At 39.3% G+C, this 7,968-nt stretch overlaps 1 pseudogene; it reads left to right on the top strand.

Annotated features, from left to right (window-relative positions):
• Positions 1-5,879: 5,879 nt before the first annotated feature.
• On the top strand, positions 5,880-6,605 carry LOC108393346 (phosducin-like protein 3 pseudogene; annotated as a pseudogene).
• Positions 6,606-7,968: the final 1,363 nt, after the last annotated feature.

Here is a 7,968-nt window from a genome sequence, read left to right as displayed (position 1 = left end):
AAAAACTGGGCAGCAATTCCAGTTGTTTTAATGTTCCAACATCATAATTTGTCTCAAACTGTTTTAAGTAGACTCCTGGGTATTTGAGGAAATCTACTGGTGATAGTTTTCTAATCTTTATTTTTACTGACTCAGAATATCTTAGTCCATATGGGCTGCTATAAAAGAATATATAGACTTGGGGGCTTATAAAGAACAGAAATTTCTCAATTCTAGAGGGTGGGAAGTCCAAGATCAAATGAGGTACCGGAAGATTTGATGCCTGTTGAGGGCCCACATCCTGGTTCATAGAAATCTGTCTTCCTGCTGTGTTATCACATAGCAGAACGGATGTGGGAATTCTCCGGCAACTTTTTTTTTTTTTTTTTGAGAGGGCATCTCTCATATTTACTGATCAAATGGTTGTTAACAACAATAAAATTCTGTATAGGGGAGTCAACACTCAATGCACAATCATTAATCCATCTCAAGCCTAATTCTCATCAGTCTCCTATCTTCTGAAGCATAACGAACAAGTTCTTACATGGTGGACAAATTCTTACATAGTGAATAAGTTCTTACATGGTGAACAGTACAAGGGCAGTCATCACAGAAACTTTCGGTTTTGATCACGCATTATGAACTATAAACAATCAGGTCAAATATGAATATTTGTTTGATTTTTATACTTGATTTATATGTGGATCCCACATTTCTCCCTTTATTATTATTATTATTTTTATTCTTAATAAAATGCTGAAGTGGTAGGTAGATGCAAGATAAAGGTAGAAAACATAGTTTAGTGTTGTAAGAGAGCAAATGTAGATGATCAGGTGTATGCCTGTAGACAATGTGTTAATCCAAGCTAGACAAGGGCATTAAAACATCCACGGATACAGAAGATTTCTCTCAAAACAGGAGGGGGTGAGGTTCTAAGCTTCACCATTGTTGATCCCCAATTTCTCACCTGATGGCCCCCCTGCGACTGTGCCTGTCTTAGGTTGTTCCTCCCTTGAGGAATCTTACCCTTCTCTGGCTAACCAGTCATCTTCCGGGGCCATACAAGGAGATGTAAAGTTGGTAAGTGAGAGAGTAGCCATATGGTTTGAAAAGGTTAGCTTTTTACTTCTTTGCAGATTTATGCCCTGTGGCTTCTATGCCCAGCTCCGGTAACTTTTTTATAAAGGCACTAAATCCCACTCACAAGGTCTTTACACTCATAGCCCAATCAGTTCCCAAGGATCCCACCTCCAAATAACATCATATTGGGGAATTAGGTTTCAATGTATAAATTTTCAGGGAACACATTCAGCCTATAGCAGATGCTTTGGTTTAAGTTATTATAAAAGAATCATAAAGTTAATGTCTTAGATCACTGTATTCCCATCCACTATTCCTGAACATATTTGATTAGTATTCCTCTCCAGCTACCAGACTCTGTCCCTGCCTTCCTCATTTTAAGATTCAGTAGTATCTAATTGCAGCACTATTTACAATAGCCAAGATATGGAAGCAACCTAAGTGTCCATTAGTAGATGAATGGATAAAGAAGATGTGGTACGTATATACAATAGAATATTATTCAGTCATAAGAAGAAAACAAATCCTACCATTTGCAACAACATGGATGGAGCTAGAGGGCATTATGCTCAGTGAAGTAAGATAGGCATAGAAAGACAAGTACCAAATGATTTCCCTCATTTGTGGAGTATAACAATGAAGCAAAACTGAAGGAACAAAACAGCAGCAGACACACAGACTCCAAGAAGGGACTGGTAGTTACCAAAGGGGAGGGGTGGGGAAGGGTGGCTGGGGAGGGAGGGAGAAGGGGATTGAGGGGGTATTATGATTACTACACACGGTGTGGGGAGGTGGTCACAGGGAAGACAGTGTATCACAGAGAAAGCAAATAGTGACCCTATGGCATCTTACTACACTGATGGACAGCGACTGCAATGGGGTGTGGGGGGTACTTGATAATATGGGTGAATGTAGTAACCATAATGTTTTTCATGTGAAACCTTCATAAGAGTATATATCAATGATACCTTAATAAAAAATTAAATAAAAAATAAGTTTAAGTAATATCTAGCTAAAGTTGGAGATATAAGTTCAAATTGAGATGGAATTACTTATTACTGTGTACTGTACACCCTGGGCATAATACTTAAACCCTAAGTGTCCTCATTTGTCAATTGGGGATTAAAACAGCCCCTAATTCACCAGATTTTGGCACAGAGTAAATGAGCTAAAACATGAAAATTACTCAGCACAGAGCCTGACAAAAGTACTGTACAATATGTGATAAATATTATTATTGTTATTTTGTTCAATCAAGAATTTATCAAGCACCTTTCATATGCCAGGCTTATGGGGTAGAACCCTGCACCTACATTCTTCCATCCTCACCTTGGGCACATACTATTGAGGATACGCATCCAGAGTCAGGTCCAATACACAGAAGTGCCATGTGGACTCATGCAAGAGCTACGGATGTACAGAGGAGAACCACTCAACACAGAGGTGCAAGGCAAAGGAAAGTTCCCAGAGGAAATGACCCCACAGCTGAAGGATAGTTAATGTACAGAGAGAAGCAGTGTTCCGAGGCATGTGAAAAGGCCTGGAAAAAAGAGATCAGGCAAGTAGTTGGAAAATTGCATAAATTAAAACTGAGTGTTTAAGAGTAACCATGGTGAAGACTTTAAACTCTATTTTAAGAACAATGATTAGTAAAGGTCTTTAGGCAGGAAATGTCAAAATCCCGTTTCCTTTTTTAGGAAGATCTTTGGCTGTAAATGAAGAATAACGGGAAAGGCAAGAACCACAGGTAGACAGCAATTAGGAAGATGTAGAAGTTCAAGTAAAATTATAGTGGCCAGCAGTGGGGACCTAGAGAGGCAGAAATATGCAAAAGAATTTTATAATTCACAGTGTGAAGAGAGAAAGGAAGGTTAAAGGAGTGGAAGAGTTCAGATATTTCTCTAATCCAGGCAATCTGTTGGATAGAGAATATAGCAAAAGGAGCAGGTTTGATCAAAGGGTGATAATGAGTTGAATTTCAGGTATATTGAATTTAGTCCTTGTGGACAGCCACATGGAGATGTCCAGTAGTCAGTTAGCTGTATTAGTCTGATGCTCTAGAGAGCAGAAGAATTAGAAGTAGAGATTTTTAATGCATCAGTGAATAGATGAAACTGAGGCCAAGAGAATCAATGAGATCACCCAAGAAACAGGTATAGAGTTCCTTTTTGCTAAAGTTAGATTGAATTATGCTGCTACCCATTATTATCAAAAAAGATCTTACAATTAAACTAAGTAATGGAAAAGCAAACTACAAGTTGGAATTTAAGTTTTATCCTCACTGAATCTAATATAAAATATGTTAAAGAGGAAATAATATTAGCAATATGAAGCCCTCCATTTTTTAGCAAGTATCCTAGAAAATAATTTTATTAGAGAAAATTACTGACTTAAAGGACCATATTAATGACATATTAATGTCTAAGTATCTGTATTTTGGAGTACAGCAGAATTAAGGTATATGTGGTATATGACATGGGAAAAATTGGCTAAAATAGATCAGTGTCTCATGTGGGGAACTTATAATGCTCTGTTGAGCTAGTGCTCCATGATGGTGGTAATGGTAGTAATGGCATTTGTGGTGGTTGGTCGTGGTGGCTTTTCTAAATTTAAGAAGTGTGTATTTTCCCAGAGGACACCCTATTGTCATGGGAGACCCTGGGACCCTCCTCTATTACCACACAACAATTCTTCTTTCCCATGGAAATCAGATGATTTGGTAGATTGTGAATATTCTCAGTCATCAACAACATATTGCAAGATCTGCACATCTCTTCCAAGGGTACATAATGCTACAAGAAAAGTGAATATATAATGCTTGCAAAATCATTATGAAATAGCCTTCTTTTTGTCTGTAAAACATGTTCACTTGTCTTTTCATATATATTACAAATAGAGTGGCTCCTGAGATAGAAAAAAGATGGCAGAGCAGGAAGGCAAGGTAGAAACCTCCTCCCACAAACACACCAGGGAAGTAACTAGAGCAAATACAACTAAACCTGAAAATGACCTGAACACTACAAAACAGGCCACCTACATCTGGGGAAGAAGAGAAGACCACACAGAGGAGGGTAAAGTGGCAAAGACATGATTGAGCAGGACCCAAGCCCTTCCTCCATCCCACCCCACAGGCAGGAGGAAGAGGAACAGAGTGGAGAGAGGACAGGCATCCAGGAACACTGCACATCTGGCCTTGGAGATATGCTCTGTGAGCATGAGTCCACATTGCATCAGGTTCTGGTAATTAGCAGGGCTGGATACCAGGAACAGTTGGAACACTCAGGGAGACTGACTCCAGCTGCTTGTGGAGGACAGGGATGCTCCACTGGTTCCACTAAGACCCAAAGCAGATTGAAAGACTTGCCAGCAGTGGGAGGGATGCCAAAGGAGCAAGGACTGGATAGAGCTTTTGCCATAGGAGAAAGTGTAGGTGGATATACCTTCCTAGCCTTCCCTGGACCCAACAGTTCAGATACTCTTGAGAGCCCTAGACACTCCATCCACCTCACTAGTTGTTCAGCCCCAGGTGCTTCCCTGCACACTGTGCCAGCCCACTTGGCCCAGCAGCATCAGACTTTGCTGCCTAGCAGGCAGAGGGAGTCTCTCCTAGCTTTCTCAGCTCTATCTAAGACCAGCTGGGGAGGCACCTACAGGAGCCAGCTTCCAGAGCTCCTACCTCCCCCACGGGCAGCCAAGTCCTATGCTATGCACCTTGTTACTACCAGGAAGCATCTGCACAACTAGCTGCTGCAGCACAACCTCCCATCTCATAACTGGCCACACCCTGCCCTGCCCCAGAGCTGTGCAACAGCAACCCCCTCACTGCAGAGCATCCCTGCCATCCCTGTAATCCCTGCAAGGCAGGCAGAGAGTGGCCCTACCCAAAATGATCCCAGCTGAAGCCACTGCTTTGATCATAAAGGTCTGGCTAAGGCAAACTGCCAGCTACAATGGGCTGAGAGCACTGCTAGCAGACAGAAAGGCAGCCTGGCCCATTGTCCACAAATAGCAACTAGGGCTCCACCGCAAAAGAGAACAAGGCACTGGACAGTAAAGAGTCTTGAGTTCCTGGGCAACACAGGATGAATTCTTCATAAAGTCATTACTCTGTAGACCAGGAAGCATAGCAGATCCATCTAATACAAAGGAGGAAACACAGAAACCCAGACAAAATGGGGAGGATAAAGCACTAGAAAGAGTGCTAAATGAGACAGAGATTAACAATCTTCTTGATAAAGATTTCAAAATATCAGTCATAAATATGCTCACTGATCTGCAGAAAAGTATCGATGCTCCTAGGAAGGACTTCAATAAAGAGAATCAAGAGCTGAAAAAGAGCCACTCAGAGCTGAAGAATACAGTAACAGAAAGGAAATAGCCAATGGAGGGAATGAATAATAGATTCCTGCAAATAGAGAAGACAATCAATGAGATAGAAATTAGAGACAGGAATACAAACGAGGCTGAGGAACAGAGAGAAAAAAAGAATTTCTATGAATGAAGGAATGAAAAGAGAACTGTGTGATCAATCCAAATGAAATATTTGCATAATAAGGGTACCAGATGAGAAGACAGAGACAAAGGGATAGAAAGTCTCTTTGAGAAAATAATTGTTGAAAACTTCCCCAATTTGGGGAAGAAATAGACACTCAGGTCATGGAAGCGCAGAGAGCCCCTAATAAAAGGAACCAAAGGAAGACAAAACCAAGACATAAAATAATGAAAATGACAAAGATTAAGATAAGGAGATAGTGGTGCGTGGAAGAGAGCTGAGGGGCGGTGACTCCACAGCTAGCCTAATTTGAGTGATTTGAGACAAGATGCAGGACCCAAATGCAGACACCAAGTGGAATGATATCTTACACAAAAAAAGGGCATCTTGTGGTCAAAGGACAGTTTGAAAGACTTGGAGAAGGAGGCAGAAGAGCAGAAGCAGCATGTCCTTGAGCAGTCAGTTGTGAAACCTTATGTGGATATGACTTTGGAAGAACTGGAAGATAATGAAATTGAGTTTAATAAGGAAGATGAACATGCCATTGAAATGAACAGGCAGCAGAGACTAGCTGAATGGAAAGCAACTAAACTCAGGAATAAATGCAGAGAAGTTTTAGCCATTTCAGGAAAGGATTATTTTCAACAAGGTACCAAAGCCAGTGAAAGCTTGTGGGTAATCTTGGCAGAGGGAGTTTCCTGGGGATCCTCTCTGTGCCCTGATAAATCAACACTTCAGTGGACTTGCCAGGAAGTTTCCTAATGTCAATTTTATTCAAGCTATTTCAACAACCTGCATACCCAATTATCCTGTTAGAAATCTGCCTACAATATTTGTTCACCTTGAAGGTGATATCAAGGCTCAATTTATTGGACCTCTGGTGTTTGGTGGTATGAACCTGATAACAAATGAATTGGAGTGGAAATTGTCTGAGTCTGGAGCCATGAAGATAGACCTGAAGGAAAACCGAAAGAAACCAATTGAACATGAACTGCTGTTCTCAGTGAGGGGCTCTGTCCCTGGGAGGAGGGACAGTGATTGTAAGGATGACTGAGGCTGCTGCCTCAGTAATGTGCTGAACTTTCTTGATGTGACAGATTGGATTTTTTGAAAAAGAAGAGGTAGAAATGTATGTTTTGGCTTTAATCCTTTTATAATTATGTTTCAAATCTCATAGCTGTCAGAGATAGTCATTGCTGGGAATATTATTAAATTTCTTGGAACTCTCTTCAAATTAATAACATTGCCTTAAAAAGTAAAAATAATAACTAGCCATTGGTATGGCAAATGTCTATTTTCCTCACTTACATTTTAAGTAATCTGTAAAACTATTCACTTATTAGTTCACATACAATTATATAAAAAAGAAGATGGGTTTTTTTTAAAAAATGCAAATAAATTATATAGTGGAAAAATTTTTGCAAACAGTTTTGCAATTATATTTTGATTATTTTTATTTTATAAGGCAGCAACAGTATTATTTAATAAAGGAATATTCTTTATCATTAAATAACAGGATTATTTAATAAAGGAACTGATAAGGAAAAATCTCAGTATTCATCCTGTTTAGAAGGAATAAGCAACAATTTTTCTGAAACAAACATTGTCATATCAAAGTAATAACTGAAAGATTACAATTTATTGCCATTTGGGGTTAAACATTTTTTCCTAGTTAAAATAATTTTTTGTGTCAGACTGTAGTGATGTCAGCTAATCTCTATTACTGTCAAAGACCACCTTGAATTCTTTTTTGGAAATATAGTGACATAAGCAAACTTAAAAAAAATCAGAAAAGAGTATTGAAAGCAGACAGAGAGAGAAAAAAGGATTACTTATAAGGGAAACCTCATCAGGCTATCAGCAGACTTATCAGCAGAAACTTTACAAAACAGAAGGAAATGGCATGAAATACTAACTGTATTGAAACAGAAGGACCTTCAATCAAGAATTCTCTACCCAGCAAGATTATCCTTCAAATTTGAAGCAGAGATTAAACAATTCCCAGATAAACAAAGGCTCAGGAATTTATAATCACTAAACCAGCATTACAGGATATGATGAAGGGACCTTGGTAGATGGAAATGTTCCTAATGCTGAATTGCTTTCACCAGTGAAAATAAACCCACAGGCCATGGACATACACTAGGGAAATGACAGCCTCTTCAACAGCTGGTGTTGTCAAAACTGGACAGCTACATGCAAGAGAATGAAACTGGATTACTGTTTAACTCCATACACAAAAGTAAACTCGAAATGGATCAAAGACCTGAATGTAAGTCATAAAACCATAAAACTCTTAGAAGATAACATAGGCAAAAATCTCCTGAATATAAACATGAGCAACTTTTTTCTGAAAGCATCTCCTTGAGCAAGGGAAACAAAACAAAAATGAACACATGGGACTACATCAAACTTAA

The sequence above is a fragment of the Manis javanica genome, chromosome 5 (assembly GCF_040802235.1).
Source record: "Manis javanica isolate MJ-LG chromosome 5, MJ_LKY, whole genome shotgun sequence".
NCBI lineage: Eukaryota > Metazoa > Chordata > Mammalia > Pholidota > Manidae > Manis > Manis javanica.
This window is presented reverse-complemented; position numbering and strand designations above follow the sequence as displayed.